At 45.4% G+C, this 6216-nt stretch overlaps 1 pseudogene; it reads right to left on the minus strand.

Annotated features, from left to right (window-relative positions):
* Positions 1 to 203: 203 nt before the first annotated feature.
* LOC113909715 lies at positions 204 to 1837 on the minus strand (annotated as a pseudogene).
* Between the last annotated feature and the right edge of the window lie 4379 nt (positions 1838 to 6216).

Below are 6216 nucleotides of genomic sequence, written 5' to 3' on the forward strand. Positions count from 1 at the left end.
ATTGTATGACCCTGTTGGGAAATAGAAAATTGGATAGAAAGCAAAGGAAGCTGTGGGAAGGGAGGTAGGGATGAATGAAGATTAAGGGAGAAATTTTTTTTTTTTGATTTGTATGGCACAAAAAGGATGTATTTTCTACAGAATCCAGGAAAGAACAGGCATCCCCAGCCCGACGCGGTCCTCCAGGGTGGGGTGAGGGGGAGCTAGCGCCCGGCGTCCTGGGAGACCAGCTCCTTAGCTCCCCAGTGAGCCTCCAAGGCGTTCTTGGTGTGGAGGTCCTGAGGCAGCTCGGACTTGGGGCACACGACAGGCCGGTCCTTCTTCAGATCTTCCTGTGCCTGGGGGTTTGCTTTGGCTAGATTTTCTATTTTAACCCACGCTTCTTCTCATTCTTTCATTTTTAGCTTCTCTTTCAGTTTCTCTGCTTTAAACTGCTGGGTGCAGTCGTCAAACCGTTTCTGGTTCATTTCCATGAAGAGCTTCAGCGCGATGTAGATCAAGCCGTGTACTGTCTTGTTCCAGTGGGTCTTGGAGTTGCAGTACAAAGAAGGAAACATGATGGGTAGGATCTTTGCTGCATTGTCGCTGATCAGGCTCATGATGTACTCATTGTTCCAGTCATACAGCGCTGGCTCCGCCACCTGGAAGTGTGGGCTGGACGCACATTTGGCCAGCTGCCAGAAGAGCGGCTCCATGATCTTCACAGATTCCGACCGTTCGATCACGTCTAAGATCTTTTCTAATTCATTTAAGAACATGACTTCTTTTGGACTGTGAGTCTTTGGCCAGTATTTGAGAAGCGCCATCACCACTGGCTCAGTGAGGGTGCTGTCCTTTTCTAAAAACTGGACTACACAGTACACCAGCTGTGGATGGTAGACACTCAGAGATTTCACTTTGTGCAAAGGTAGCAACACCTTCAGTAAGAAAATCCTGTGCTCTTCTTTTAGTGGTAAGGCAAATCCATTAATTATACTCCCCAAATCCATTAATTATACTCCCCATAATTCTGTTATGCCGTTGTGATGCTCTGTTTCATAAATAAACCTATAAAATATATTATTTATCTGTTTTCTGATGTAAGCTCTTCAGCCTAGGAATTTTCCATAGATTCTGTGAAGGGTAATTTTAAGAAAATCTCTCTCTCGAGGATCTTCACTGTCAAAGAACTCTAAAAACTGCAATACAAACTTCTGATCAATATATTTCTTCACTATATTAGGTTGGAAGTCTGGAGACTCTAAAAATCTTAAGAAAAATTCATAAACAAGCTGTAGATGAGGTCAGGCTGCTTCTAACGTGGGCTCGTCTTCCTCGGGGTCAAATTCTGATCCCGTAGGATTGGAGGAAGGCGGTAATGTTCGAAACATGTTAACTGCAAACATATGGACTACTTCTGGGTAAATAGGCTCTGTAATCCCATTCTGATTATGGGTGATATATTCTACCATTTCACTTAAAGCAGCTCGTTTTACCTCCTTCCACTTTAGGTCACTTAGTGGATCAGAAACAAAGTCAAAGAGGACACAACACTGACGTAACTTCTGGATAAAATCTTCTCTTGATCAGCAGGAGGAACATCTTTTAAAGAGGGTAGTTTTTGAAGTTCTCTGTTATTGCTGGCATTAAACCTGGGAGAATTTTGCCGCTTCTCTTTCTTCACTATGGGCTGAGGGATTGGCACTTTTATTTTGCTAGACGCTGTTGACGGCGTGGCAGCTAGGCTGTTTTTCCTGCTGGAAATCTCTGATTCTATTATGTCTTGTCCTTCTTTTGAACTTTTTCCACTTTTGCCTGCTTTTGGTGATTCTTTCTCCTTCTTGTTTTTATTCCGCATGGCTGGTGCGGACAGCCACCGCCTGCCCCCCGCAGCAGCAGCAGCGGCGGCGGCGGCGGCGGCGGCGGCGGCAGCGCCCCCGCCCGGGGCCGCCCCGGCCGCCGCCGCCCGGGGCCTGAGTCGCTCGCTCGCTCGCACTTCCCCATTTCCAGGCTCCCACGGGCTGCGGCAGTCGCGGCGGCGGCCGAAGGCAGAAATTTTTAAGATTAAACATAGCATAAGGGCAAAGCCAATTGAAGACAATGAAAAGAGAGAGGGAGTAATTGATAAAAAGTAAGCTTCAAGTTAGATGGACATATATAGGACTCAGAATCCAAGCATCGGTCTCAACCTTCAAAAAGAGGAAGACACTGTTTTCCCTCGATACTCAGGAAAGGAGGAATCACTAGGAGCCGCACAGGTAGCTTTTCCGGTTAGAAAGCAGCAAGCTGAGAGAAATTTGATTGGATGACTTTCATTTTCATATACTCAGAGTGAAGGAGTGAAATTCAAGAGGAAGGGTAAAATTATTACTAAACCTTGAGTTGAATGGGAGTGGGAGCCAATGAAAGAGAAAGTCTACATGGTAAAATTAGTCTATTAAAGGTAGCTTTGGTCTTGGTGTATTGCTCTTTCTAAGGGTTTGTTTTGCAGGTGTGAAACAATTACGCCATGAATGGTCGCTAAGGGATTTGCCTACCCTTAAATAACTTTTTCACCCTTATACTTTTTACCATTACTCTTCATGGTGTATTAGACAACTATGGGGACAAGGATTAGTCCCCCCAAATCTCAGATATGGGTAACTGCAACAGTTCCTCTAAAACTGCTGCCCATCAATTTATATCCATTATTGGGAACACTGGGTCATGAGATGATATGATATAGAACAGATAATTTCCAGTGGGGCAAAATTGTAACAGTAAGCTTTGTGGGTAGGTGAGAACAAAAAATAGTATCTAGGTTAGGAAGGGCAGATGGAGAAGGCATCAGAAGTGAAATATATCAAAAGGGAGCGGATGATGTAAAGGTTAAACTTCATCTCACAGTTTTACTTAGAAACAGCCCAGGGATATGCCTAATGATATGTTATTTACTCCTAGCAGTGCAGTATTCATAGATAAGGACTCAGTAATTTTAGATTGACTCATTTCTATGTGATGTTACCTCAAGTCACTTTAGTGTTTTCCACAGAAGAAGTAAGTAACACAAAGTACCGGAATTCCTGTGGCAACGACTTTTTCAGAAGGCTTCTGATTGTGAAATGAATATTAAAAAACAATTCTAAGCTGTGACTGTGATGAAGAATTGGGAAAATGACTTGACTTCAGAAAGTTCTATCCAGTGGAAACAGAGCTTGGTTAATTCAACTGGTGATCACATTTTCATGGGGAAATTCTATCTCATGGAGATGTCTTATGAGAAATTTTGTTTAGCAACTGAGCCAAAACTTGGTAAAATAGTAATTTCAGAATTGACTTTTCAGGAGAAAAAGTTATTAATTGTTCTTATTTAACAACTTTTTAAGAATAGGATATATAATACCCACATGTCACTTCATGTGTAAAAAATACTCTATTTTCATGACTTGAATAGTTTCACAGAACTGGGTAATAATTTTAAAAGTTGATGCAATGATTTTTATCTCAAGAGAACTGCTTTGTGACCAATAAGACCTAATATATATTGAAAGCTTCTTGTGTGTTGATTGTTGCTCTGAGTGCTTTATGTGTGTTAAATTGTTTCATCCTCATAACCATTCTATGATTTAAAGTATTATTATTCTTATTTTATAAATGCAAAAAATGAGCCATAGAGTTAAAAAAGTTGGCAATTAACATAGTTAACATTTAGTGATGCTTTAAACCCAATTGCATTGATGGACTTGTGGAGGATACCTACCTCATCTTGCCAGCTGCCTGCTTGGACTGAGTAACTTGTTGCTACGTTCTTTGGATACTCTTCATTGCCTGTTACAATGAACTTCCCTACGCATAGCTCAAACTATTTTTCACTTGCCTTCTCCTGTTGCTGTGAGTCTCAAACTTAAGCGCACTTAGAATCAAGGCATCTTAGGAAAAAAATCAGATTCCAGGACTCTAATTCCAGAAATTCTAATTCTAGAAGTCTGAGTGGGTCCCTTGAATTTGCATTCTGAACTGACTTCCCAGGTAATTCTAAAGCCAAGTGGTCTACGGAACACACTTTAAGAACTATCTCAGGGAATGTAACTGGTTTTAGTTTCTGGTCCTTTCTGGTGTGTTCCGCTATAAATAACTGGATTCTAATGGATTATATTCCATGGTTAACATTGTGTAAGTATGTATAAGTGAGTTTTATGACTGAAAACAAAATTTTTATAGTTAGATTTATAATATCTTTGAGAAGCTTTCCTTTTTTACTTGACATTTTTATTTCACAAATATCCTCACTAAACCTGACTCTGTTGTGAAACCTTAAAAGTTTTATGTATTATAGTCTTGGCCAAAATCATGACATTAAAGCTTACTCAAAAGTTAGCTTGGGAAACACATTATGAGAGATATCATGAATTTACTATTCTTTCCTCCATTGTGCTTTTTAAAATTATAACTATGTATCTATGCCTTTAGGTATATGTGTATATTTTTATAGGTATATATACGTAGAAGTAACCTTTTTCTACTTCATCACTTTTCACCTTTCATTTTCAGTTTTCTAATAAAGTTGTATCTTTTTATCAAGTTCAGGAAGCCAGTCTCTAGTGTTGAAATAAACTTTAGGAGAACTACAGGCTATTTCTTAAAAATTAATTACCATTTCTAAATAGAGCTCTTGGTGGTCAATATCATATTTTTGAATTTCAGTGGAAGCAGTGGTGGTTAGGTGCCCAGCATTTAGAGGTTCGTTCTAGTATGGAAGGAGAGATCGGTAACCAGCTGGGTGCTGAGGAGGTCAATTGGCTGCTCTTTCAGAAGAAGCCCTTTTGCTCCTCGCAGTTCACCTGAAATCAAGGTGAAATGAGAAAAGATTTCATCTGGGGCCACAGAGAGGACGTGCCCAGTCTGGATGGGACTGTGAAGAGGATCTGCAGCCTCAGCAAGATCCACCAGCTGGACAAGGTGTTGGTGGCCACAGACGCATCAGGACGGAACACGAGGAGCTGAAGAAGCTGTTGCTGGAGATGGTGAGTTCGAGCCCACGTGGGAGGAGATGGAGCTCTACAGGGACGGCAGCGTGGCCATCATCGACCAGTGGATCCGCTCGCATGCCAGGTGTTTCAGTGATACCTCGGTCTCTACGTTTTCTTTCCGGATCCTCAAGGAGAGAGAGCTCCTCGGGCTCGGCGTCCAGACGATGTGCAACTGCTTCTGTGGGGACAGGGAGGAAGTGTGCGAGCAGCCCACGCACCGGAGGGTCGCCTACTGAGGCGGCCTGGACTCCTACATGTGAGGACTCTTAGTCTCTCTGACCACACGTGTGGCCTCGGGGTCGCTTCTGCCCCCGGCCGGGGGACTGGGCCGCCCCACCATCCCTCTTCAGGGTCACAGTCACAGCCCACAGCCACGGGAGCCATGGTGCGTGTCCGTTCCCAGTGTTTTCCCCACCGTTGCCTGCCCGGGACTCTGGTTACATGTTATGTGGGGTCTGAGACCGGTCTCTGCTGCTGGCAAGGCCATCGTGACGTGAGGAGATGCGGGGCTCTGTTCACTGGCCTGGGTCTGGAGGGCATCCAGCAGCGAGTAGCCGGCACTCCCTCCCAGAGGGCGCTGTGGCGCTGGCGGTGCTGGTGGATCTGCTGCGGTTTCAGCTTGCTGGTCGCATTCCTTCTGCCCTTTGACCTGCGTGAGGCCCCCCTGGTAAGTTGGCGGGAAGGTGAACCGCCACCGTGCAGAACTGGGGCTGAGGCCTGTGGGGGCTAGTGAAGTGCTCTCTCTTCTCCCCGGCTCAGAGTGCTGGAAGGTTCCTCTGCAGGTCTTCAGGGGTTTGCCGGGTTTGCGCGGAGAGGAGCCCCCTGGCTGGCTGAGGAGCTGCGGGCTGGCCGCGGGTGAGCACCGTGGCAGCGTGGGCAGGTGGATGCCCCCGGGCCCTGCAGCGCGGTGGGCGCGGTGGGCCCAGGGGGCGAGGAGCACAGTCACTCTAGCCTTAGAAGGGCTTGGGGTGCGCTGCTAAGCTCGGGGCTCCTTGTGCAGCTGCCCAGAAACCTCTTCTGGGCCTCCAGTGTGGCCACCATCCATCCCCTCTGACCGGGAGCCCAAACTTCCCACAGACACCCCAAGTGACCCGCTGAGGCGGCCCAAAGCCCGGAGGCTGGCTGCTTCTGTCTTCTTCCCAAGCTTTGAAAACCCACTCCGAATGCGCACTAGGTCCTGTGATGTCACTCACAACTGTGCGGGGAGGAAATGATGGAGTATTTATTC

Source organism: Zalophus californianus, chromosome 6 (assembly GCF_009762305.2).
Source record: "Zalophus californianus isolate mZalCal1 chromosome 6, mZalCal1.pri.v2, whole genome shotgun sequence".
NCBI lineage: Eukaryota > Metazoa > Chordata > Mammalia > Carnivora > Otariidae > Zalophus > Zalophus californianus.